A 14,492-nucleotide genomic window follows, 5' to 3' on the forward strand; every position below is an offset into this window, starting at 1 on the left:
ACACACCTTAAAAGAGGTATGCTTTGTGGTGTTGCCCACCTACCACATTGAATTAAATTACCCATAAACATTTCTTCCGTTCAACAGAACAAACATTTCCTATATCATGACATGTGCATGTCTTCAAAAAATTGTTTGACCACAACAACAATGAACAGAAAGAGTGAAAGGTAAAAGTAAAACGAATTAAAACTGCGGGCAGTGATGATCCGGGGACCATACCGCTCCATCCTGATTGGACGGGTGCATGCCAGAGTCGTTAACAACGACAGTGCAGATCCGATTGTTCAAAATTTCAACTCAATTGATCGGAAAATGAACGCAGGGATGCATTTTAAAGGTTTTCAAGAAATCCACCATGGCCGCCATGTCACGTGACTTATGATGTCATAATTAATATATGCATCCAATCAAGTGACTTACGATGATTGGTCAAGGTATCAAGCTCATCTGACCAACGGTTTGGCCTGCAGGTCGACACCAAGTTCATGGTCAGAAGAGAAAAAATGTAATTAATTAAATAAGTACTTCATTAATTTCTAATAATTAAATAACTCGTGAATTCTCATCCGATTCACTTAACATTTGAGTGTTCCCAAAACGTTGCAACAACGAAAGTGAAACGTTGTAGCGACGTTGTGGAAACGTTAGCAGAACCCAACATTTGAATGTTCCCAAAACGTTGGAGCAAAACGTTGCAACAACGAAAGTGAAATGTTGTAGCGACGTTGTGGAAACGTTAGCAAAACCCAACATTTGAATGTTCCCAAAACATTGGAGCAAAACGTTGCAACAACGAAAGTGAAACGTTGTAGCGACGTTGTGGAAACGTTAGCAAAACCCAACATTTGAATGTTCCCAAAACGTTGGAGCAAAACGTTGCAACAACGAAAGTGAAACGTTGTAGCGACGTTGTGGAAACGTTAGCAAAACCCAACATTTGAATGTTCCCAAAACGTTGGAGCAAAACGTTGCAACAACGAAAGTGAAACGTTGTAGCGACGTTGTGGAAACGTTAGCAAAACCCAACTTTGAATGTTCCCAAAACGTTCCAACAACAAGTTCCAACAACAAGTTCCAACAACAAGTTCCAACAGCAAGTTCCAACAGCAAGTTCCAACAGCAAGTTCCAACAACAAGTTCCAACGGCATGTTCCAACAACAAGTTCCAACAACAAGTTCCAACAACAAGTTCCAACAGCAAGTTCCAACAACAATTTCCAACAAGAAGTTCCAACAACAAGTTCCAACAACAAGTTCCAACAACAAGTTCCAACAACAAGTTCCAACAACAAGTTCCAACAACAAGTTCCAACGGCATGTTCCAACAACAAGTTCCAACAACAAGTTCCAACAACAAGTTCCAACAACAAGTTCCAACAACAAGTTCCAACGGCATGTTCCAACAACAAGTTCCAACAACAAGTTCCAACAACAAGTTCCAACAACAAGTTCCAACAGCAAGTTCCAACAACAAGTTCCAACAACAAGTTCCAACAACAAGTTCCAACAACAAGTTCCAGCAACAAGTTCCAACAGCAAGTTCCAACAACAAGTTCCAACAACAAGTTCCAACAACAAGTTCCAACAACAAGTTCCAACAGCAAGTTCCAACAGCAAGTTCCAACAACAAGTTCCAACAACAAGTTCCAACAACAAGTTCCAATGGCATGTTCCAACAACAAGTTCCAACAACAAGTTCCAACAACAAGTTCCAACAACAAGTTCCAACAACAAGTTCCAACAGCAAGTTCCAACAACAAGTTCCAACAGCAAGTTCCAACAACAAGTTCCAACAACAAGTTCCAACAACAAGTTCCAACAACAAGTTCCAACAGCAAGTTCCAACAACAAGTTCCAACAACAAGTTCCAACAACAAGTTCCAACAGCAAGTTCCAACAACAAGTTCCAACAACAAGTTCCAACAACAAGTTCCAACAACAAGTTCCAACAACAAGTTCCAATGGCATGTTCCAACAACAAGTTCCAACAACAAGTTCCAACAACAAGTTCCAACAACAAGTTCCAACAGCAAGTTCCAACAACAAGTTCCAACAGCAAGTTCCAACAACAAGTTCCAACAGCAAGTTCCAACAACAAGTTCCAACAACAAGTTCCAACGGCATGTTCCAACAACAAGTTCCAACAACAAGTTCCAACAGCAAGTTCCAACAACAAGTTCCAACAACAAGTTCCAACAACAAGTTCCAACGGCATGTTCCAACAACAAGTTCCAACAAGTTCCAACAACAAGTTCCAACAACAAGTTCCAACAGCAAGTTCCAACAACAAGTTCCAACAACAAGTTCCAACAGCAAGTTCCAACAACAAGTTCCAACAGCAAGTTCCAACAACAAGTTCCAACAACAAGTTCCAACAACAAGTTCCAACAACAAGTTCCAACAACAAGTTCCAACAGCAAGTTCAAAAATCCTCAATTTTCATCCGATTCACCATTTAATTTGTTCAAAGAACGTTCATTTCGTAAAATCGACCCAACCACAACAACCCATGCTATCTGTCTGACAAATTTCATCAAAAAACAACAGCACTGGTTTTGCTTCCTGGAAGCTTCCTGCAAAACGCTTTGCTTCTCGCAAAACGTCCGCCAATGGGAACTAGAGGGAGGGGGAAGGAGCGGGAGCAAGAGACAGGTAGCCGGAATGGACATGAGGGACAATGAGGGACAGTGAGGGAGTGTCAGTATGCAATTTTCATCCAATCGCCATCTTTCAAAATAATTCTGGACCGGCATGAGATGGCGTTGTCTGTCATTAATTTATATGTTGATCGAACGATTTTTAGGTGTTATAAAATGGTGGGAAAAAATTGGCGAAAATTTTCCCTCTCCTCCACCCCCCCATTTTTTTTTTTTTTTTTTTTTTTTTTTACTTTGGACCCTCGGCTTTCGTCCGACACAATTCCGTTTAATTTGTCTACATCCGACCAGCCGTTCCAAAGATATAAGCCGTTTTGTTGCAATACCATAAATTGGAATGAGGGAAAATATATATATATATAAATATAACTCCATTTCCCTGCTCCCTGTCGCACGCCGAGCAAGTCGCGTGCTTTGAGCAAGTGCAAACAAACAAGTGTAAACTACTTTACACGTGTACGGGTATGTAAACGAGTGTACCGGCCTTACACGACCTGGAAGCAAATGGTCGCATGGTGCACTCATGCCCCGTTTGCTCCCAGGTCACAGTAAGGCCCTTAATGACCAGCGCCGACCTGGCGCATTTTATTTAGACAGCGCAAAAAATACGTATTTACAGAAATCATTTAGAAAAACACGAATAATAGCTACAATCGTTTGTCGATGTTCCATCCGTGACTTCGTTACACCACCTATATCGCGGCATCGGTGCGCAAGGAAGCCCCACACCACGTCCTCCACCATGTATGTACAAAAACTATTCCCAGGTTCGGAAATCATACTGGACAAAAACAAGACACACTTACCTTTTAAAGATCTTGTTTGTGTCCAATTGATGCCAGCGGTGCCTCCATATTGTCGTGGAAGTGGTTTGGGACTCAAGACCAATGACCGGAAAACAGGTTTACAAAGATCCAGACTTTATTAACTAGTTGTTCACTTCATTCAAATACTAATAACTACCGTTAACTCAATGGACCAGATAGCTCTATCCGCATAGTCCCTCTTTCTCAGACGATGTTTCTCCGTAGCGCCGTACTCATTGGTATTCGTTCGTTCGTCGGGCAGGGCTTCTGAGGACAAGTGCTCCTGAATCAAAGTCTGTTCTGGTTTATATCGGCACGCTTGAGTTAATCCCTTCTCCGCTGAAAGGTTGCTCTGTCATCCCGCTCGCCTTACTGGCACCAACTCGCTCCCCTCCTGCTGTGAGTTATATTTGCCTTACAATAGGAGAGTGCTCTAGCCTGGGGCTGTGACCAGGTGAACAAGTCATTACTACTTTCGTGCACATTCCTGACATTCATTTCAAGTCGTTGGTTCTTCCTCGTTACCAGTTCCAATCAATGATTTACCAGTTCTAATCAATGAGTTACATTTCCACAGTGACCATCCTCACGAAGGCTACCATCCCCACAAGAGCAACGTACAAAACGGCCATGCAGACTTCACCGTGCTGTTTAACCCTCCGGGGATCTTTGGATGGCCAAGGGTTAACCATGACCATCACCGCCGTGCCTCGGCACAATGTACCATTTCCTGTGTGTTTTATATTTCACGGCGATGGCCCCGCTTCACACAGGGGTGACAAAGGCTTCATTGGCTTGATATGGGTGAGAGAGAGAGAGAGAGAGAGAGTGAGAGTGAGAGTGAGAGTGTGAGAGTGAGAGTGTGAGAGTGAGAGTGAGAGTGAGAGAGAGAGAGAGAGAGAGAGAGAGAGAGAGAGAGAGAGAGAGAGAGTGAGAGAGTGAGAGAGTGAGAGAGTGAGAGAGTGAGAGAGAGAGAGAGAGAGAGAGAGAGAGAGAGAGAGAGAGAGATAAAGAGGGAAGGAGGGGTGGGACAGAGACAGAGACAGAGAGGTGGGAGAGAGGGAGAGAAGGAGATAGAGGGGTGGGAGAGAGGGAGAGAGGAGTGAGAGAGAGAGAGAGAGAGAGAGAGAATGAGAGAGAGAGAGAGAGAGAGAGAGAGAGAGAATGAGAGAGAGAGGTGGGAGAGAGGGAGAGAAGGAGAGAGAGGGGTGGGAGAGAGGGAGAGAGGAGTGAGAGAGAGAGAGAGAGAGAGAGAATGAGAGAATGAGAGAATGAGAGAATGAGAGAATGAGAGAATGAGAGAATGAGAGAATGAGAGAGAGAGAGAGAAAGAGAAAGAGAAAGAGAAAGAGAAAGAGAAAGAGAAAGAGAGAGATAGAGAGAGAGAGAAAGAGAAAGAGAAAGAGAGAGAGAGAGAGAAAGAGAAAGAGAAAGAGAAAGAGAGAGAGAGAGAGAGAGAGAGAGAGAGAGAGAGAGAGAGAGAGAGAGAGAGAGAAAGAGAAAGAGAAAGAGAGAGAGAGAGAGAGACTTTTGTATCTTTTTATTATAAAAATAGAAAAAGAAAACCCCCAAATAGGGGTCACATTCTCATTTCAAGCAGAGAAACAAACAAAAAATATTAATACAGTAAAATTATGCACAAAACATTTCACAAAACAATAAACGTTTCTCCAGGATTTTACAAATGACTTCTTTCACGCACCATTTGGTCTCAAACTGTGGCAGCCTTCCTGTTATGGAGAAAAAGGCAAAGTCTAACTTTACACGGCTCGTCACAAGATTTTTAAACAAGAACAAGGCATTTTCCTCATTAGCTCCAAGATCATCAACTTTTCTTTTTCTTGATTTATACACTGCCATTTTTGCCTGTGCAAGCAGGAAATTACCTAACACATCATTCATATTTTTGTGTGAGATGTCTAAGCCATAAATGAAAACACAAGTGTTGAAAACCAAGCCAATCCTGCCAAAACAATTCTTAAGAAAGATAAATAAAGGAGCCAACCGTTGACATTCAACATAAATATGAAAGAGGTTTTCAGGCCTTTTACAAAAGGGACATTCATCTGCTAGGAGACTTGAGAAGCGGTGCAGCAAGTGGTTAGAGGGGAGGATCCAGTGTGCAAGTCTCCATTGGAGGTCACCATGTCGTGGCGGCACAGGAGGATGATAGAATCCTTTCCAATTAGGAAAATATGGGGGGGAACAAGGTAAGAGATCTCTCCATCGAACCCTCGGCTGTGTCATTTGCCCTTGCAAAAAGAAACTTACGCAACCCAAATAGAGGTCGTTTTGTTTAGGAAACCCATTGAATCCTATGCTAAAGGGGGTACACGGAGGAGAGTTGGCAAGAGAAAACTTGCAAATAAGTTCAGGAAAGGTAGCAGGAGAAGCACCTTGTTCGTTGTCTGCTTGGACTTGCTCCCAGTTAGGTGCAAGCTGTACATAGGTATGAAGCACACAGCGTAGCAGACGCGTAGAGAGAGAGAGAGAGAGAGAGAGAGAGAGAGAGAGAGAGAGAGAGAGAGAGAGAGAGAAAAAGAAGGAGAGAGGGAGAGAGAGGGAGGGAGAGGGAGAGAAGGTGAGAGAGGGAGAGAGAGGTAGAGGGAGGGAGAGGGAGAGAGGAGGAGGAAAAGCGGGAGAGAGGAGGGGAGAGGGTACCCCAGGAGATCTATCGGGGGAGAGCTACCACCGAGTTTGAGGATGCAGCACCGGCACCTCCACCGGAATCGGGGACAACGGATACCTTCGAGGATCCCGATCCGGGTTTGACGGCGGCAGCTGCTGCCGGACCCAAGCCAGGAAGTAACGCTAAGTGCTATTTCTGTGGGAACCGGAACCATCTCAGGTCAGTTTGTCCGGCTAAGGAAGCAAAGTGTCATTTGTGCGCAAAGACGGGTCTTTTTGCTAAAGTTTGTCGAGCATCACAAGGCCGGCGAGCTCACTCGGGCGCTGAATGTGCTTATCTCCGCGCCCGCAGTACGAACGGCGCCTGGCGCGCCTCGCCCTCCGTGGGCCCCGAGCTGAGCGCTCGACCTTGATGAGACTCGCCGCGCCGACTAAACAAGTGTCGCGATCACTTCAGTATGCAGCACGACCGTCCTTGACACGAATTCTTTCGATGCCCAGCCAACTTCCGGGATCGGCCACCCGATCGGTGAACGCTGGCTTTGAAACTCCGCACGTGGCACGAGCGCCCTCTGGAGGCGGCACGATCGACCTCCAATCGACTTTAACTGCACGAAGGCTGGGATCTTCGTGGGTGGCACGAGCGCCCTCTGGAGGCGGCAGGACTGGCCTACAAGCAAATTCAACGGCACGGAAGACATTAGCTGGCGTCGGATCCACACGCGAGGCTCGCGTGCCTCCCCTCGACGATTCGACATCTACAGGGCCACTGGCCTGGCCCGCGCGATTATCCCACTCATGATTGAAGGAATTTTTTGCAAATGCTTTAATTGACACGGGATCCACTGATAGTTATGTAGATGTTCGACTTGTACAGAGACATGGATGGCCGATTCTTGGGACAAGACTCAGAATCTTCATGGCTTCTCAGGGGCTATGGCTTAGCACAAAGGGGGAATATCGACTGAAGTTTGTCATTAAGGGTCGAATGTTTCCGGATGTGCATTTAATGGTCTTACCAGCATTATATGCAGTTTTGTTAGGACATGATTTTCTCTAGCGACATGGGCACTTGGAAATGGAATTTGGTGGTACTGATACTCTTGCTGTGTGTGCTCTTGCAGTGATGGAAATTGAGCCACTGTCGCTGTTTCCCAATATGACCACAGACTGTACACCTGTTGCGGTTAAATCACGACGCTACTCACGAGCTGACATGCAATTCATTGCGGAAGAGACTGTGCAGCTACTAAAGGAAGGTATCATAGAACCTAGTCGGTCGCCTTGGAGGGACCAGGTTCTGGTGGTTCGGACCGAATCACATCGCAAACGCATGGTAATCGACTATTTGCAGACGATTAATCGGTTTACCCAATTGGATGCCTACCCACTCCCGGGAATGGACTCCCTGTTTCGACAGGTGGCACAGTATTCGGTCTATAGCACTCTCGATCTACGTAGTGCGTATCATCAGATCCCCATCTCTGCGGCGTATCGCATCTATACTGTGTTCAAATTAGGCCAGAGGTTGTACCAGTTCACCCGGCTACCTTTCGGGGTCACGAATGGAGTTACGTGTTTTCAAAGGGCTATGGACGACCTCATCGCTAAGGAGAACTTAACCGATGTCTTTGTTGAGCTGGATAATCTCACGGTTTGCGGGTATGACAAAGAACATCATGATGCTAATCTGAAGCGCTTCCTCGAGGTTGCGCACACCGCACAGGTATCACATGACTATGAATGAGGCTAAATGTCGCTACTCTGCTCGCACGATAGATCTCCTGGGGTACACCGTGACCCATGGCTCTGTTGCTCCGGATAAGGAGCGTCTGCGACCCTTGCTCGACATGGCCCCGCCCTGCGATCGTGCTTCCTTGAAGCGTGCTCTCGGGCTGTTTGCTCATTATTCCAAGTGGGTTCAAACATTTTCCGCGAAGCTCTGCCCACTTGTGGACTGCGATGCGTTCCCCATGAGTCTCGCTGCCAAGGCCGCTTTTCATGGCCTTAAGTCTGACATCGCTGGCGCCGCTGTGTCGATGATTGACGAAAATAAATCCTTTGTTTTGGAAAGCGATGCGTCGGATCATGCGATAGCTGCGACGCTCTCTCAAGGGGGGCGCCCTGTGGCCTTCTTTTCAAGGACTCTCTCCTCCGTGGAACAGCGACATTCGTCAGTCGAAAAGGAGGCGTATGCCATCGTTGAGTCGATCAGGCGTTGGCGTCCCTATTTGCTTGGACGATGTTTCCAAATTATCACAGATCAAAAGAGCGTTGCATTTATGTACGACACACAGCATGCTCAACGCATTAAGAATGAGAAAATCACTCGCTGGTGGATCGAGCTCACCGATTTCTGCTACACAACCAAATATCGCCCAGGGCGGGATAACCTTGTTGCCGATGCTTTATCGCGGCCGGCGATGTGTGCGAGCCTCACCTCTGTTGAGGACCTGCGCGTTCTTCATGACACCTTGTTCCATCCCGGTGTGACGCGTTTCGCTCATTACGTGCGCAGTCGTAACTTGCCCTATTCCGTTGAGGATATTCGTCAGCTCTGTCGCACTTGTTCCGTATGCGCTGAACTCAAACCTCGCTTCTACAACCCTCCTATGGGCACGCTAGTCCAAGCCACCAGGCCGTCGGAGAGATTGGCGATGGATTTCAAAGGGCCACTGCCGGCGTCACCGGCTTCGAGTAATTCTCGTTTTCTACTCACGATCGTTGATGAGTTCTCTAGATTCCCTTTTGCTTTCCTGTGCGGAGATATGTCGGCTGCTACGGTTATCCGGTGCTTGCAGAACTTGTTTTCTATGTATGGGAATCCGGCCTATGTGCATACCGATCGAGGGGCGGTGTTCTTGTCCCAGGACGTGAGGAACTTCTTGCTCCAGCATAATGTTGCTTCAAGCTATACTACTCTGTATAGGCCACAGGCGAATGGACAGGTCAAACGCTTTAATGGCATTATATGGAGGGCAGTTACTCTGAGTCTTAAGTCGCGGCCGAGGACTAGACAAATGGGCTTGGTCACTACCCGGGGCATTAAACTCTATCAGGACTTTATTGTGTACTGCTACCAATCAAACTCCCTAGCAACGGATGTTTCATTACCCGAGGTATTCGGGTAGTGCCCGACCTTTACCGGGTTGGCTTGCTGAGCCGGGACCGGCTTTTCTCAAATGGGCAGTTCGCATGAGTAAATATGACCTGCTGGTAGATAAGGTGCAAGTTCTCCAAGCTAACCCCGAGCACGCTCGTGTGTTGTTGCCCAATGGACGGGAGTCGACGGTCTCAGTACGCCACCCGGCCCCATGCGGGGAAGTTGACGAACCAGCTTACGATTCCGTTGATCCGCCCATTGAGCAGCCTATGGAGTATCTGCCGGTTTCCTCGCCGCTACATGCACCCGATCCGGCTAGCCTGGTGGGGCCACCGCCATCACCCGATTTAGGCGGCTACTCTGACGCGGGGGTCTCCGGTCTTGGGGATGTAGTACCCGGTAGTTACCGGACCCGTGCCGGGAGAGAGATTTGCTGCCCTGATCACTATGGTTGGGTCTGACTGACATGGACTGGAAACTGCTGCTCACTGATATTACTCTGCTACTATGTGCTGCTAGCTTGATTTCTGCCTTAGCGGAAGTGTAGTTTTAACGGCGGGGAGAATGTAATGAAATTGTGTCTAAGTTGAACAAAGGTGTTATGCTGTCTCCAACCACTGAGAGGCTTCTATATGAACTCGGACGAACATCGCTCCGAGACATTCCTGTGGCATTTATTCTGTGTGATAGTGTATACTCAAATGGTGCGTATATCTAGATGATCCAGGCTTGCTTGCACTAATTGCTATTAATTGCTACTCCCATGATTATGAAATACTGATACAATGCTTGATTATTTCTTACTGGTGTTGCCAGAGATCAAAACTGAATTAAACCTACTGTTGCGGTTTTGAGAACCCACACAAATAACATCATTAAAGGTTAAAGGTTGCACCCCATAGATAGGCCACAAGCAACACGTAGGTCACATTAGGATGGTAGTTATTTCTTAGTATGTGTTTAGATAAGGCCATGTCCAGTAGTTGCATCTGCGTTGTGTCAAACAAATAAGAGTAGGCCCCTTTCGTTCATTTTGGCAGCCTCACTCCAAGCGACGCCACTGAGCTATACCGCTCTTCAGTCTATACCCCATCGGCCCTCCCAATTTGTTACGCTCCTTGGCCAGCAGCCTTCGCTGCCCTTGGGCTCGCTCAAAGCAGCCCAAACGCCACGAGGTGAAGCCCGGAAAAAGGGGGCGGAGTGCAAGGATAGAGGTGCGGCCACGTCAAGCAGCCATCAAGGCGGAGCCGGTAAGCCCTCACCAGCCAACCAGGGCTGAGGGGAGATCCCCTGACCGGGCGTGGTTGGGGCTTCGAGAGCATTCCCTGGCTTGGCTTATAAAAGCGCGGACACAAAGCCCTCAAAAGGACTGACGCAACTGCACTCATTATATGAGGACTGGCCAGAAGAACTTCGTGGTATAAAGAGCGCATTCAGAAGGACTGGTACGAGAGTTGAGTACGATAGGGAGAGACGCGTTGTGGCAACCAGATAACAAAGCGCGAGCGCGCGGCACGCATTGCCGAGAACTGCAGCGTGCAGAAGGTCATTGGGGAAGGGGCGCTTGGAACGAGAATGAGCATGAAAGTTATCAGGCAGCCAAGAAGGCTGCAAAGAAAGAGGTAGCAAAGGTGCAGGAGGAATGTAGGAAAATGATCGGAGAACGCTTGGATTCGGAAGAGGGTCAGAGAGCGGTATTCAGGATTGCAAAGCAGATAGCGAAAGAGAGGTGTGATGTGATGGGGGTGAGTTGCTTGAAGGATGAAGTGGGACAAATCGTTGTGGACACAGATGGAATTAAAGGAAGATGGAAAAGATATATGGAAATGCTGTTGAATACAGAGAATGAATGGGCTGGCAACATAGAGAGTAACCAAGTTTTAGGACCGGCAGAGAAGATAACCGAGAAGGAAGTTGAGGAAGCGACAAAAGCAATGAAGAGTAGAAAAGCGGGAGGGCCGACTGAAGTTGTGGGAGATATGTTGAAGGCAGCAGGAAGTTGGGGTGTGAAGAGAATTACAGAGATCTGTAATCTGGTGGTGAAAGAAGGCCGCATTCCAGTGGATTGGGAACTGAGTATCCTCGTCCCTCTATACAAGGGGAAAGGTGACCCGCTGGAGTGTGGCTCGTACCGAGCGATAAAGTTATTGGAGCATGGAATGAAGGTATTGGAAAGGGTGTTGGAGAGGAGGATAAGGAAGAAGGTGAAGATCGATGAAATGCAGTTTGGATTTATGCCAGGAAGAGGAACGACAGACGCGCTCTTTATTGTGAGGCAGTTGCAGGAGAAGTACATGGAGAAGAGGAAGAAGTTGTTTCTTGGGTTTGTTGATCTGGAGAAAGCATTCGATAGGGTTCCACGCAAAGTATTGACATGGGCATTGAGGAAGTTAGGAGTGGAGGAATGGTTGACCAGAGTAGTGATGGCAATGTACAAAAGAGCGCGCACAGCTGTAAGGACGAAGGACGGGAACAGTGGTGAGTTTGAGGTGAAGGTGGGAGTGCATCAGGGGCCGGTACTAAGTCCACTACTATTTGTAGCTGTGATGGAGGTGCTGGCTCAGAATGTAAAGGAGGGTTTACCGTGGGAGTTGTTGTATGCAGATGATCTGGTGTTGATTGCGGAAAGTATGGATGGACTGAAGGAAAAGATGAACAAGTGGAAGGATGTATGGAGACAAAAGGTCTGAAGGTGAATATCGGAAAGACGAAGGTGATGGCAAGTGGTAAAGCATGTGGTGAGGTGGAAAGAACTGGGAAGTGGCCATGTGCTGTGTGCAGGAAGGGTGTCGGAGTGAACTCCATTCAATGTACAATGTGCGCTGAGTGGGTTCATCAAAAATGTAGTGGTCTGAGAGGGTCATTAACCAGTGTGGCAGCTACATTCAAATGTAAGGTGTGCACAGAGGGAGCTGCAGATGGAGGAAATGTTGATTTGGATCTTGGAGACGGCGTGAAGCTGGAAGGTGTGAAAACATTTTGCTACCTCGGAGACATGCTGAATGGAGAAGGTGGATCAGACTCGGCAACTGTTGCAAGAGTGAGATGTGCATGGAAGAAGTTTCGGGAACTGAGTGGCGTGCTGACAAGGAGGGGTGTCGTTGAAGCTGAAGGGAAAGGTGTATGCTGCATGTGTGAGAAGTGTTATGATTTATGGGAGCGAGACATGGGTAATGAACGTAGAGCAGCAACGAAGGCTGGAAAGGATGGAAATGCGAATGGTTCGGTGGATGTGCGGAGTATCGTTGAGAGAGAGGCAGACAAATGATGAATTGCGAAAGATGATGGGAATAGAACCTGTGATTGATGCTGTGAAGAGGAACAGGTTGAGGTGGTTTGGTCTAGTGTTGAGGAAGGATAAAAGTGACTGGTTGAGAAGAGTGATGGAAATGAATGTAGAAGGAAGTAGAGGACGGGGCAGACCGAGAAAGACTTGGTTGAAGATGGTGGAAGAAGAAATGCGGACAAGGGGGTTAACAAAGAGAGATGCAGAAAATAGGGCAAAATGGAGAAGATTGTCATTGGGACCGCAAGGCTAACCCCCGCTCTCGCAGGGAAAATGGCCTTCAAATGCATGTTGTTGTTGTTGTAATCAGTATCCGAGAAATGGGCAACCTTCCAGGAGGAAATGTGCAACAACATCTTCACAATGTCGCGGTAAATAGTAGAGATATCAAAATTAAAAACAAATTCCAACTTTTTCACAGACTACAACCGAGCTGGAATGAGTATTAAATTTTGATTTCTTACTTTCTATTTATATTTGAAGTTTAAATCATTATGTAATGAACACAAAAGGGTCCATATGTGACAGATCCCGCCCCTCTTTCCCTCCATTGTAGGTTTTACCCAACAATATGAATTTTGTTCTTTCCTGCCCCCTCCACTTCCCACTCCCATTCCTTCCTTTGCTGCACCAAAAATGGTTTTCATTGCAGTGTTACGCAGAACGTATCACGGTCTGCACTGGTGCAGTTGGTTACCTTTATATCCCTGTGCACAACGTTCCAGGAGTGCATGTACTCAAAAGCATCAGCCATCTGGAGGGAGGAGATGAAATATTCAAACATGAACACAGATTGTGGTTGTTGAGATTTTACAATTTTGAGTGCAATTCTTTGTGTTATATTTCAAACCACGTCATAAACATCACACTGAGGCTGAAACCAACTTCCGCTCACCTGCTTCATGGGAAACCACAACTCTCTTTCTGGACGATTCCTCAGATAATGAATTTGGGAAGCGAGTGAACCTGCACACATCAGACAGAAACATACAAGAGCGAGGCAATGAGATTTTTCATTTTTGAGAAAACACGAGTTGACTAAAAGTTGTTTTGTTTTTCAATGTTTCATTGTTAAAATAAACAGAAAATGATAAAGATAAAAATTTGCTTGCAAAGGTCATTGAAAGCAAGGTGATAGATGGCCACAGGTGGACACAAGTAGGGGAAAAAATGAACAGGAAAAAGGGTGAGAGAGGGAGAGAGACTTTACTTTGGTGTCTTTTTGTTATAAAAGTATAAAATGAAAAGTATTCAACCTCCAATTTACATACAAATCACAACCTCATTTCCAATGCATTTGCACAAAACACCCCCCCCCCCCCCTGCCCCATAACTCTTCAAACACAAGAAGGTTCCCCATGTTTACATGATAAGCATGTTCGAGCTTTATACGTGCTGACACCATCCGGATAAAACAAAAAAGTGCATTTTCATTATTTCCACTACCTAATCTCGCTTTTCTGATTTTATAAATTGCACGCTTAGCAATTCCAAGCAAAAAATTCAAAAGCAAAATCACAGAGTTTTTCCTCGTATTACATGCAAATCCGTAAACAAAGATTGTAACAGAAAAAAACAATTTTGAATTTGCAAAAGATTCGGCTCAGATACAGAAACAGAGATGACAATCTCATGCACTCAATAAACACATGATACAAATGTTCAACATTACCACAAAAAGGACATAAATTAGACACAGCAGGGTTAAACTTCTGAACTAACACCAGTGTGGCCAGGGCGTGATGGACCAGGCTCCAATTTAGGTCTCCTGTTCGTCCGACAGTCGGACACCTGTACATTTCATCCCAATTTGGAGTGAGAAATGCTCCTGAAGGTAAAAGCTCTTTCCACTTGTTTCTTAAGGGTGCTGCACAGCCCGGTAAGTACACCTCCAGACAAATTCTGTACATTGCCCTTTTCCCCATGATGTGGAACACACCGGATTCTTCGCTGTTGGAGGAAAACACACCATGTTGTTCCTGGGCAGTGACTGAGAGTTCAGGGAAGGT

This window comes from Myxine glutinosa, unplaced genomic scaffold, assembly GCF_964187855.1.
Source record: "Myxine glutinosa unplaced genomic scaffold, kmMyxGlut1.1 SCAFFOLD_422, whole genome shotgun sequence".
NCBI lineage: Eukaryota > Metazoa > Chordata > Myxini > Myxiniformes > Myxinidae > Myxine > Myxine glutinosa.